Genomic DNA, 13,607 nt, shown 5'->3' on the forward strand with positions numbered 1-13,607 from the left:
CTGATATTATAACCACTGAAGCTCCTCAGTGAGTGTGTGTGTGTGTGTGTGTGTGTGAGAGAGAGAGAGAGAGAGAGAGAGAGAGAGAGAGAGAGAGAGAGGAGAGAAAGATGATAAGATATTCTAATTGATTGAGGCACAGTTGGATAAGAGCCGAGGACCCTCTTTGCTGGAAAGGGAGAGGAACCTTTGCTAGGGATTCAGCGTAGTTTTATTTCCCGCTACATATTCCTCTTTGGCTCCAGCCAGGGGAGCTATACCAAGAAGGATCACAGTTAAATGGAAAAGCAAACATTTTGATTAAGAGCTGGAAAGTCCCCACTGCTTAGCCTCTCTTCTGCAGTCCAAGCACAAGGGCTGGGGAGGACCAGCCACGAGAGGGGAAGGTGGGTGCAGGGAAAAGGGGCTACTGGTGAGCCCTACATCCATCACATGGGGACACCCAGATGCATTTGGTCTGTGTCACATTGCCTGTGACAGCCGGGCTGATTGATGCCCTGAATGAAGGCGTGTCCCCTCCAGCCTGAGGAGCTGCCTGTGGGATCTGAAGGGACAAGCAGCCCAGGTTGCCATGACAGCACCACATTTTCAGGTCAGTCTGCATTCGAGGAGGCTGGGGAAACCCTGGGGTGCCCAGAGGCGCCCTATCTGCTGGCTCCAGAGATGGGCTAAGATGGCCAGGCTTTGGCTTTTGGAGGACAGTGAGCAGCCCAAGTATTTTGGGGTGTCAAAGGAGGGCATCTCAAGGTGATGTTCCTGGAGAGAGCGGCCCGGCAGGCCTGGGTGTGCACCTAATCTGGGGATGCAGAGGTTCTATTTTTTCTATGGCAGCTGTGTGGTATGGAGTGACATTATTTGAACCCCAGCTTGAAAAGGCAGGATAACCTAATTGCACAGAGTAAATTCCATATCATTTTCATGGATATAGAATATCATTTTCATCAATATAGAGCAATGAATTGTGTTTCTGTTAACACATTTTCATGTTAAAGCATGGGCTTAATTATTTACCGTCAATTCTCAATGTTATCTCAACAAAGTACTGAATTCAACAGCCCATGTCGGTATTGTTACAGATGGATAACCTGGGTTTTTTGAAATTCTACAGCCCCAACCACTGACGTCACGTGACTGGAGTTGGTCTGGGTGCCTGCCCCTCCAGTGTTACCCGTCCTGTTGTCATCAGCACTTTTCAAAGATGGTCCCCAGGGGAAGGGATTTCTGGAGTTCCCATTTCACTATACAGACAACCATTAATGGAATTCTCATCGACTTGAGCACCCTTTTAAATTCGTATAGATTTAGGGGGTACTAGTGCGGTTTTGTTACTTGAACATATTACGTATTGGTGATACAGGGAAAAGAGAACACTTATACACTGTTGGTGGGAATGTCAATTAGCGTAACTCCTATGGAAAACAGGGATTATACAACCTCTATGAAAAAAAGTATGAAGAGTTCTTAAATAAATAAAAATAGAACCACCATTCAATCCAGCAATCCCACTACTGGGATTATATTTAAAAAAAACACCTGCACTCATGTGTTTATTGCAGAACTATTCACAATGGGCAAGATATGGAATCAATATGAATCTCCATCATTGGATGATTGGATAAGGAAAATATGGTACCTATAAAGCATGAAGTAACTCCTCCTCTTAGGGGAGCTATCTGCAAATCTCCTCCTGGGAAGGGAATTCCTGCCCAAGGCCACAGGGGAAGTCTTGGACCCAGCTAGTTTTAACTAGTGCAATTAGGCAGGAAAACAAAATAAATATCATCCAGATTGAATAGAAAAAGAGTAAATCTACCTTTAGTTTTGAGCACTAGAACTAATAACTGAGTTTAGCAAGTTTGCAGCATTGAAGATCAATACAGAAAAATTAATTACATTTCTGTAGACAGGCAACAAACAATCAGAAATTAAAAACATATTTAAATAACAAAAGTTTTAATACTTTAGATAAATTTGGACACAAAATGCTAGACCTGTACTCTAAAAACTACGAAACATTGCTAAGAGGAACAACAGATCTAAATAAGTGGAGAGGTCTGTTATGCATGGGTCAGAAGACTCAATAGTATGATGCCAATTCTCCTCAAACTATGAATTTGATAAAGTCCAGTCAAAATTCCAGCAGCCTTATTTATCTATTCATTTAGTAGAGATGGACATAGTACTGTCTGGGGCTCACAGGGGTTACATCAGTGCCAGGCTAGTGAGTGCCAGAGCTTGGACTCACAATGGCGACAAGAAGAATCAGAGAACTTTAGAGCTGAAAGGGTTTTCTTTTAAAGGAGTCAATCTAACTTCCACAGGGTACAAATGAGAGAAGCAAGTTCAGGAGAGAGGAAGCAGCTTCCCAGGGCCTCACTGCAATTAAATCGCAGTCCTCTGGGCTCTCAGATGAGCAGTCTTTCCACAGCAGAGTGAGAGCCAGGCAGGCGGAGCCAGCGGCTGCCTCACCAGCCTTCCTTCACTTCTCCCTAAAAAAAGAGACTTATGCCTAAAAACGGATGCCCCTTGCTACTTTATTTTTCCCTAGGTGGGAAATCGAGACAATATAAGAAAATTGTATTCCTCCCCCTCTCAAAACACCAAGAGCGCATGTGGCTGATGAGCTGTCACTCCAGCCTAGGTGGGCAGTGTGAAGCTGCAAAATTGAATTTTATTAAGATACTTGATTCTCAAAGAGGAAATAATGTCTTGAGCCCAGGCTCACCCCTAGGCATAGAGAAAAATGTAAAGTCAGGCAATTTGAGGAATAATAGTCACAGTATCAAATGAACAGGCACCAGCATAGTTGGTGGTGAATCAGAGGAGGCCTTATGAAATTCCTGGAGACCCTGTCAGGAAGAGGCACATCTGGCCTTTTATGGTGAGAGATATGGTGACCAGGCCATCCCTCTGAATTTCTGCAGATTTACATGCAGCTTAAGAAGTAATATAGAGAGATCCTGTGTGCCCCTTACTCAGTTGACTCTAGAGCAACATCTTGAAAAACTGTAGTGTAATTTAACGAGGACACCAACATTGATGCAACCTGCAAGTCTTATTTAGGTTTTCCTAGTTTTATTGTACTCATGTATGTGTGCGCATGTGTGTGTGAGAAGGTGTGTATGTGTGCATTTAGTTCTGTACAATGCCGTCTCATGTGTAGGTCCATGTTCCTACCGCTGCAGTCAAGATACAGGGTAGGTCAGCACAAGGATCTCTCATGCTGCCCTTTAAAAAAAATTGAGGTGGCCAGGTGCGGTGGTTCATGCCCGTAATCCCAGCACTTTGGGAGGCTGAGACTGGAAGATCACCGGAGGTCAGACTAGCCTGGACATCACGGCAAAACACCGTCTCTACTAAAAATACAAAAATTATCCAGGCATGGTGATATGTGCATGTAGTCCCAGCTACTCAGGAGGCTGAGGCAGGAGAATTGCTTGAACCAAGGAGGTGGAGGTTGCAGTGAGCCGAGGTCGCACCACTGCACTCCAGCCTAGGTGACAGAGTGAGACTCTGTCTCAAAAAAATAAAAATAAAAAATAGGTGGAATTCACATAAAGTAAAATTAACTATTTGGCATTGACTACATTTGCGATGTTGTCTAAATACCACATCTGCTGAGTTTTAAAACATTTCCATCACTTCAAAAAAAAATGTGTTACCCTTAAGCAGTTTTCCCCAGATATACCCTATGTCTGGCTTTCACTTACATAGTATTTTCAATGCTTGTGGTATCGGTACTTCACGTTTATGGCTGAGTAGTGTTCTATTGCACGTATATACTATGATTTGTTTTTCATGGACATTTGGGATCTTTCCACCTTTTGGCCATGTGAACAGTGCTTACATGAACAAACTTACATATGTACTAATTTGGGTATCTGTTTTCAGTCCTTTGGGGAATATACCTAGGAGTGGAATTTTGGGATCACAGGTAATTCAATGTTTCATTTTTCAGGAAGGTTAAACTGTTTTCCACAGTGGCTGAGCCATTTTATTCCCATCAGTAATGAATGAATGTTCCAATTTCTCCACAACTTTGTCAGCACTCTGGGAGATTGTTTTTATTGCTGATTCAATCTCTTTGCTGGTTACAGGTTGTATCAATCTTTCAGAATGTCCAGGACAAATAACACTGACTGGCCTCAACAGCAGAAATTCTGCTCCCCTGCAGCTCTAAGCCCCCCTTGTGCTGTCAGAAATCACATCCTTATGTATTGTGTGTCCAATAGCATAAACTTTTTATTAGACCTGGTGATTTCTTGTTTGGACATTTGAATATCATAAGGTGGGATCTCTGGAAGTCTGATTTCCCCCTTCACTAGAGTTTGCTGTTTTTAATTGCTGAAGGCTGCAGTTGTCCATTTGTTTAGTGACCTTTCCAGATACGTTTTGCAAACACTGTATTTTTTTGTGTGTGTGTGGTCATCTGTGGTCTCTGAGGTCTGTTCCTTGAGCTTGTGTTCAACTAGGATTTTGAAGGATTTTTTTTTTTTTGAGTATCAGTGCTTAAAAACAAAACCAAGAAGATCCAAAACAAAAATGAAAACAAACAATGACAAAACCCCACCACTCTTTCTTTGCAGATTGGCTCTGTGCTGTGGCACCGCTTAGCCAGGCTGTTTACTCCCCTACCTTAGCCTTCACATCCTGCTTGTCCTAGAGATCAGCCAGTGGCGAACGCTTAGGATCTTCTCAGGCTTTTTCTGAGATGCATCTTGTTCCAGGCACGCAAATGGCTTTCTAAATTCCACAGCGTACACAGGTGCTTTTGAATGCTCCAGTTTCTCAAGGAAGCTGTCTGAAGCTTTTCCTCTCTGACTTTAGAGGTTTTACTCTCTATCTCAGCTCTAACCTGAGACCCCCAGAGGATGCAGATTTCTCATTTGACTTGTAATGTTTTGAGCCTTCAAACACTTGTAATGTGTTTGAACAGACAAACACGAATTTGGAATTAAGGCCTGCTCTGCTCTCTGAACTAGGGACTTGGGGTGCCCACGTTGGGAATATGGGCTGCTGTATTCAAGACTCCCACCAAGCTGGAGAGGGTATGAGGCCAACAAGTAGAAACGCAACAATGATGGTCTACCATTTTAATTTGTCTTTTTCTTGATTCAATGTTTGTTATTCAGATTTTCTCACTTTTTACCTAAAGTTTTTTTTTTTTTTTTTTTTTTTTTTGCCTGTTCCAGGATAGCATCTGGGATACCAATTACATATGTGTATTTTTTTTTTCCTGAGATGGAGTCTCACTCTGTTGCCCAGGCTGGAGTGCAGTGGTGCCATCTTGGCTCACTGCAACCTCCACCTTAGGTTCAAGCAATTCTCCTGCCTCAGCCTCCCGAGTAGCTGGGATTATAGGCATGCACGATCATGCCTGGCTAAATTTTTATACTTTTAGTAGAGATGGTGTTTCACTATGTCGGCCAGGCTGGTCTCCATCTCCTGACCTCAAGTGATCCACCACCTCAGCCTCCTAAAGTGCTGGGATTACAGGTGTGAGCCACTGCACCTGGGCTGGGTTACCAATTACATCTAGTGCAATCTAGATGTCACTGCAACTAGAGTTTCAGGCTTTCCTTGTTTTTGATCCTGCTTACAGTTTTGAGAAGTATTGGTTATATATTTTCTGGAAAGTCTCTGAATTGGGATTTGTGTGACGTTTCTTTCATGACTAGACTGGAATTATAGGTTTGGGGAAGGAAGGACATAGAGGGAAAGTGTGATTTTCACACATCATATCGAGTGTACATGCTATCAGTATGATTTACCACTGTTGATGTTGACATAGATCTGTATCAAAGCTATGGTAGTGTTTGATTGTTGATGGCTACAATTGTCCATTTTTTTAAGTGAACTTTCTGAATAATTCTCCAAACAGAATTTTTAAAGTTACTCTTTCTAACTTCTCTTCCTGTTTGTATAATGTACCTTTTGGAAGGAAGTGACCTTGCATGGCTTACACTAAAGAAATGGGGAGCTATGCTTTAGCCCTTTGGAAACTGAATATTTATACAAATGATTTGGAATTCTTCTGCATGACCTCTTTGCCTTTTCTCCACCATTTTTTATTAATACATTTGATCATTTATTTAAATCAATTTGAACATTTAATTTCTACTTTGAATTATAATCTAATATTACTATCTTGTTGCTTAAATTATAAATTTGTCCATCAAAAGCTCTTCCAGGTGGCTCTTGTGATCTTTTGACATTCCCGCTTTCATTTTTTTGTTGAGCGTTTTTTTACTTTCTAGCCCTATAAGATGTTTTGGACAGCACAGGACGTTCCTGTCCAAGTCCTAGAATCAGCCATTTATCTAAAGATCTCTGGGTTTCTTTTGTTGGAATATGATGGTAGAAACCAAGCTCGGGGTACTAGGTGTGCTCACTGCTACTGGGATGTCACTGCTTTAAATGTGTATTAACCTGTGTATGTACACATATTGATACCTATTTCTATATGTAACCATCTGTACATATACTAAGCTAAACATGAATTCATACTGATTCTCTGACTCTAATCCATTACCACATAAATAATTCTAGTCTCCCTCTCTTACTTTTCTTTAAACTCCCACTCCAACAGTGAGAAACGTAGCTGCCATCATCTCCCATTCTTTTACTTAATTGTTCAATTCCAACAGATCTGTGTAGTAATATCTGAATTATTATTATCATTATTATTATTATTTGAGATGGAGTCTCACTCTGTCACCCAGGCTGGAGTGCAGTGGTGTAATCTTGGCTCACTGCAACCTCCACCTCCCAGGTTCAAGTGATTCTCCTGCCTCTGCTTCCCTGGTAGCTGGGATTACAGGTGTGTGCCACCACGCCCAGCCAATTAATGCATATTTAGTACAGACAGGGTTTCACCACCTTGGTCAGGCTGGTCTCAAACTCCTGACCTCAGGTGATCTGCCCATCTTGGCCTCCCAAACTTCTGGGATTACAGGAGTGAGCCACCATGCCTAGACATGATATCAGAATTATTAAACATTGCCCCACTGGGGGAGAACTTTATCAGCTAGCATTTATGTAGAATTATTTTTGTCTTTAGTCTTACAGACTACATTAATTTCCAAAGTTACTTAGGTTAGCCCCTTTTCTTCCCATTTCCTTCAGTGAGGTTGTTTCATACATTTGTAAGTCAGACTCCTTTGCTTTGGTTTGCATTTGTAGGCCAGCATCCCTCAACCATTTTATGAAAATCATTTTGATAAAATGATTATCAAAAACATTTGTATACAATAAGGGCTCACTCTGTGTGCTCTAAAGTTCTTTGAGTTTTGACACATGCTTAATGTGACATATCCACCATTTCAGCTTCATACAAAACATTTCACTGCTACTAATGATCTTTTTGTCATTGCTATAGTTTTTTTTTTTTCAATGTCATATGATTGGAATTATAGAGTATATAGCTTTTTCAGAACAGGCTTCTTTCACTTATCAATATGTATTTAAGTTTCACCCATGTCTTTCACAGCTTAATATCTCACTTGTTTTTATTGTTGAATAATTTTTTATTGTATGAATGTACCATAGTTTGTTTATTCATTCACCAAAGAACATTCTGTTTGTTTCAAATTTTTGGTCATTATTAAGAAAGCTGTTGTAAACATTCACAAGCAGGTTTTTATGTCATCATAAGTTTTCAACTCAATTGGTAAATATCTACAAGTGCAGTGTATTAGTCTGTTTTCATGCTGCTGTTAAAGATATACCTGAGACTGGGTAATTCATAAAGAAAAAGAGGTTTAATGGATCCACAATTCCATGTGGCTGGGGTGGCCTCATAATCATAGTGGAAGGCATAAGGCACATCTTACATGGTGGCAGACAAGAGAGAATGAGAACCAAGCAATAATGCTTCCCCTTATAAAAGCATCAGATCTGGTGAGACTTATTCACTACCACGAGAACAGTATGGGGGAAACTGCCCCCATGATTCAATTATCTCCCACCAGGTCCCTCCCACAATATGTGGGAATTATAAGAGCTACCATTCCAGATGAGATTTGGGTTAGGGACACAGCCAAACCAAATCATGCAGTTTCTGGGTTATGAGGTAAAATTATGTTCACCTTTCTAAGAAACTGTCAAACCACCTTTCAAAGTAACTCTACCATTCGCATCACCACAGCAATAAGTGAGTAGGTAGGTTTGTGAGTGTTAGCCATTCTAATGGGTGTGTAGTGAAATCTCATTGTTTTAATTCACATTTCCCTAATGATAAAGTGATATTGAACATCTTTTCATGTTTATTTGCTGTCTATATATATATAGATGTTCTTTAATGAGATGTCTGTTCAGATCTTTTTCCCATTTTTTGATTGTGTTGTTTTAATTGGGTTGCATTTAAGCATTCTTTGTATAGTTTGGACACAAGTTTTTTATACAGTATGTGTTTTGCAAGTATTCCCTCTTAGCTGTGGCTTGCAATTTGATTCTGTTAACATTGTCTTTCACTGAGCAGAAGCTTTTTAATTTAATAAAGTCCAAATTTCTACTTTTTTAATTTCATGGACTGTACTCTTGGTATTGTATCTAAAAACGAATCATCAAACCAAAGGCCATCTAGATTTGGGGGGCAGATTTTTACCATTCAAAAATTAAATAGCTGGTCCTTGTTTGACTTGTAAGTAATATTTGACAAAATGATTTACTACTTCTGGATGTATTTTCTGTGTGCAGCTTCTAAGATACTATACTCCTTAATTCTCTGTTCTCTTACCACAAGAGTGCTCCAAGGCTTAACGTTATGACTGCTTCACTTTTCTACGTATACTAATGTTCTTGTGACTTTATCTAGTCCTGTGTCTTTAAACATTACCTATGTAATGTTGACTTACAAATGTTTATATCCTTCTAGGACCTCTCTCTTAATTACAGATTCATGTATGCCTGATTGAATCTCCACGTTGATTGCATCTGGAATTTATTGGGCCTTGATCCAAACTCCTCTTTTTTTCTTTTCTTTTTTTTTTTTTTTGAGATGGAATACTACTCTGTTGTTTAGGCTGGAGTACAGTGGTGCGATCTCGGCTCCTTGAAACCTCCACCTCCCAGGTTCAAGCAATTCTCCTGCCTCAGCCTCCTGAGTAGCTGAGACTACAGGCATGCGCCACCATGCCTGGCTAGTTTTTGTATTTTTAGTAGAGACAGGCTAGTCTCAAACACCTGACTTCAGATGATCTGCCTGCCTTGGCCTCCCAAAGTGCTGGAATTAGAGGCCTGACAAACTCCTCATTTCTACCATCAAGTTTGTACTTCCTAGAGCCTGCTCCTCTCAGTTACTGACATTTGATAAGGGGTCAGCATTTTCTTGGGTGGTGGGCATTAAAGATGGTATCTATTTCATGGAAGCAGCCTGGGGCTGGGCTTGCAGGGCAAGCAAGCAATGCCTCCTGTAGATTATTTGCCATGTGGCTGCCATTGTACCCTTTCCTATATGCAAGCAGTGGCCTCCAACACCAACTCCAGGCTTGGCCATGTGACTTACTTGGACCAAAAGAATATGGAAGAAGTGATGTGTAACTTCTGAGCCTAGGCCTGGAGAGGATTTGCAGCTTCTGCTCTCATTCTTTTAGCATACTTCTCTGGGATCATCATATGGAAGGAGCTAATCTAGTTTCCTATAGGATGAGAGTCCATATTGAACAGATATAATCCTTTCCAGCTAAGATTCCCTAAATTACCAACACTTACTTAGTGCTAACACACCAGACATGCAATTGAAGCCATCTTTGACCATCTGGCTTTATTTAAGTCACTCGATGACCGCTGTCATATATGTGACTTCAGACAAGACAAACAGAAGGGCCTCCCACTGGAACCTGGGCCAAACTGTTGACTCACAGAATTTTGAGCAAATGAAAAATAGTTTTTATCTTAAGCCATCAAGTTTTGTGTTGGTTTGATATGCAGCAAAACATAACTGTGATACAGGAAATCCAAGCAAAACTTCTTATCTTTAGTGTCCAATATGGCATAGTACAGGTTTGAGAACTTTGGAGAATGAATGTGACCAGATGGCCTGTGTTATGTGAGCCAAGCTGTATTTTTATTCAAAGAAAACTTTGTTTAGCTTTCTTCTTTTCCCTTATGCTTTAGTAAAATTTGTAGAGTACTTTTATTTACCAACTGGGCTCGTCTTCCAGAATACCTGCTTGTGAATGTAGTGGGGACAATGTGTCAAAGGACGTCCCTTGGTGTCCACGTGAGGGTGGCCGTGGGACTAGAGTGAGAGTCCAGCCAAGGCGAGAACAAGTTGAGTCATTCAGCTGCAACTTCTTTCCTCAGAGGGCCAATCTCTGACTGTTGTAAGACCTTTCCTATTGCTGATGTCTGCTTCCTTCTTAGATTCCTTTCTAGCTCCCATACTCCTTTTCCAGGTACTGGACTGGTTCCATTAATCATCATCATCCATGCAGCAAACAGCTGTTGAGCTCTTCCATAGGGTCAGATCCTATAGGCCCAAACATTACAGAGACAAAAGACTTAATTCCAGCCCTTAAGAAGCAGATAAGTAGGGCTAGGCATGGTGGCTCATGCCTGCAATCCTAGTACTTTGGGAGGCCAAAGTGGGTGGATTACATGAAGTCAGGAGTTCAAGACCAGCCTGGCCAACATGGTTAAACGTGTCTCTACTAAAAACACAAAAATTAGCCAGGCATGGTGGTGGGCACCTGTAGTACCAGCTACTTGGGAGGATGAGGCAGGAGAATTGCTTGAACCCAGGAGGTAAAGGTTGCAGGGAGCCAATATCTGGCCACTGCATTCCAGCCTGGCTGACAGAGTAAGACTCTGGCTCAAAAAAAAAAAAAAAAGCAAACAAGTAATGAGACACTGTCTAATAAACAAAGTAGAAAGATGAAATATATTGGAGATATAGAAAGGGAATAGTTAACTAAGCCAGGGAGTGTTCCCAAAGTTGATAGCACCTGAGTAAGTCTATAGGAAAAATAGAGCCCATTTCATCCCCAAAGAGGCCCCAGGCTGGTAGGAAGACACACAGTGCAAAGATGGAGCAATATAGGGAGATTAGGGTTGACCTGGCCAACGGCTCCATGTCCTCTGCAGGAGGCTCTGCTGCACTGCTGCAGGGAGCTAGCAGCATTCCGTTGCATGAACACACACAATTTAAACATCTGTTCTCCTGTTGGTGGAAATCCAGTTGCTCCAAGTTTGGAGATACTACAGATTGTCTGGAATGAACACATTTGAATACATCATTTGGTGCATATAGATACACATTTCTGTTGGGAAAATACTTAGGAGTAGGATGGTTATGTTTAGCTTCAGTATAGACTGCTTAACAGTCTTCTAAAACAAGTTTCTTACCTATCTATCATCCTATCATTCTATCTATCTATCTATCTATCTATCTATCTATCTGTCTGTCTGTCTGTCTGTCTATCTATCTGTCTATCTATCATCCTATCTATCTATCTATCTATCATCTATCTATCTATCTATCCTATCTATCTATCATCCTATCTATCTATATATCTATCTATCATCCTATCTATCATCTATCTATAGATATATATCTATCTCTACATCTATCTATCTATCACCTATCTATCATCCTATCTATCATCTATCTATCATCCTATCTATCTATCATCCTATCTATCTATCATCCTATCTATCATCTATCTATCATCCTATCTATCTGTCTATCTATCTATCTATCTATCTATCTATCTATCTATATCTATCAATCATCCTATCTGTCTGTCTATCTATCTATCTATCTATCTATCTATCTATCTATCTATCAATCTATCAAGTATCTATCTGTGTGGTGGATTTAGCAAATTTCCTCAGATTTAATTGGAATTGTAGCAAGAACCTAAATCCCCCAGTTGTCTCTGTAAGGCGTTTTGTGGCTCTTACAGGCATGTGCAGGTCATAGGAAGTATTGGGAGAAACATGAAAGGGCTTTGCAGCCAGAAAGTCCTTGTATTGAATCCTGACTCCATCACTAACTGGCTGTGGGACCTGAGCAAGGTTCATAACTGCCTCAAGCCTGCATCATCATGTTCTGTGGAGCTGACCTGCCCAATCTCTCAGGGCCATTGAAAGGAGTTAAATGCTGCATATACTGTGGGCTGGCTGAGAGCCTAGCCCGTGGCAAGTGTGCAATAAACAGCTGTTGTTATGACGGTTGTAAATGCTTTCTCCAAGTGGTGAGGGAGGATGTGAGAAGGGCTTCCAGTTGAAACCGCAGGCTTGCAAGCAGCCAAAGCTGCTGGCATAAGGGCCATGCAGTAAAATTTAGGTACTTGAGGTTTCTGAAGGCTCTAAGGTTCTCATTTAAGCTCAGTTATTCCTGTTTTATCCCAAGTTATATAAGAAGTTTCTATTGCTTTTATCTCCAGGTCATAACAGATTCATGAAAGGCATATGGGATCATGGTGGTAGTGGTAGTGGTGGTTGTGGTCATTGTGGTGAGGGGACCTGCCCTTCACAGACATTCAGACAACAGTGGGCATGTGTACCTGAGGGTTGGCAAAAAGGAAAAAAAAAACAATAGGAAGACGCCCATGCCCTTGTCTCTGCTTTTTCAATGTACTCAACTCACCCACGGTGGTTGGAGTGGGAAATGTTAAAAAGCTGCCGCAGCCCCTTGACCTAAGATTGTCCTCAGGCTGGCATCCCACTTGCCTTCATGGTTCCCTGGTGCTTTTACCCATCAGGCTCCATGCGGCATCCGCACCTGTATCACCCTGCAGTTCTTGTGTCTGTGCCAGGCTCTGAACTCACATTCCTTCAGTATAACACTTTGGGTCCAAACCCCACCTCCAGGCTGCCCTGATTCACCAGGCGGGACAAGGTCTTAAGAAAAGCTGATGAGAGGCTGGGCGTGGTGGCTCATGCCTATAATCCCAACACTTTGGGAGGCCAAGGCAGGTGGATTACAAGGTCAGGAGTTTGAGACCAGTCTGGCGAATATGGTGAAACCCTGTCTCAACTAAAAATACAAAAAACAGCTGGGCACGGTGGTGCACACTTGTAGTCCCAGCTACTCAGGAGGCTAAGGCAGGAGAATTGCTTGAACCTGGGAGGCGGAGGTTGCAGTGAGCTGAGATCGTGCCACTACGCTCCAGCCTGGTTGACAGGGTGAGACCCCATCTAAAAAAAAAAAAAAAAAAAAAAAAAAGAAAAGCTGCTGAGAAAGGGGACATTCAGTCTAAGTCCCTTTAGAGGAGCCAGAGTGCCCCTCAGTCCCCAAAATGTCCAGGGGAAGCACAGCACAGTCATGGTAACCCAGAAAGACTATTTCCAGCCATAGTGGTATGTTCAGTTGCATTTAGGATGTAAAAGGCAGGGTGGTATGGGAATATTTCCACCAGTAAAATAAAAAGAGAAAATAAATTTTGAATCAGAGAAACACTTTGTATTATTTGTATTATTTGGCTTTTGCTTGGCCATATTCGACATTGAAAGAGAAGGTGTTTAGATCTCTGTTTGAACTATTAGGAAATGCAGGAGTCACACAGCTAGTCCATGCTGGACCCCATAGCTGGGACCTCAGTCCAAAGACCACACTGCTGGCACCTCTCTCTCTCTCTCTCTCTCTCTCTCTCTCTATATAT

The sequence above is a fragment of the Sapajus apella genome, unplaced genomic scaffold (genome assembly GCF_009761245.1).
Source record: "Sapajus apella isolate SASKATOON/1434 unplaced genomic scaffold, GSC_monkey_1.0 scaffold120, whole genome shotgun sequence".
Classification (NCBI taxonomy): domain Eukaryota; kingdom Metazoa; phylum Chordata; class Mammalia; order Primates; family Cebidae; genus Sapajus; species Sapajus apella.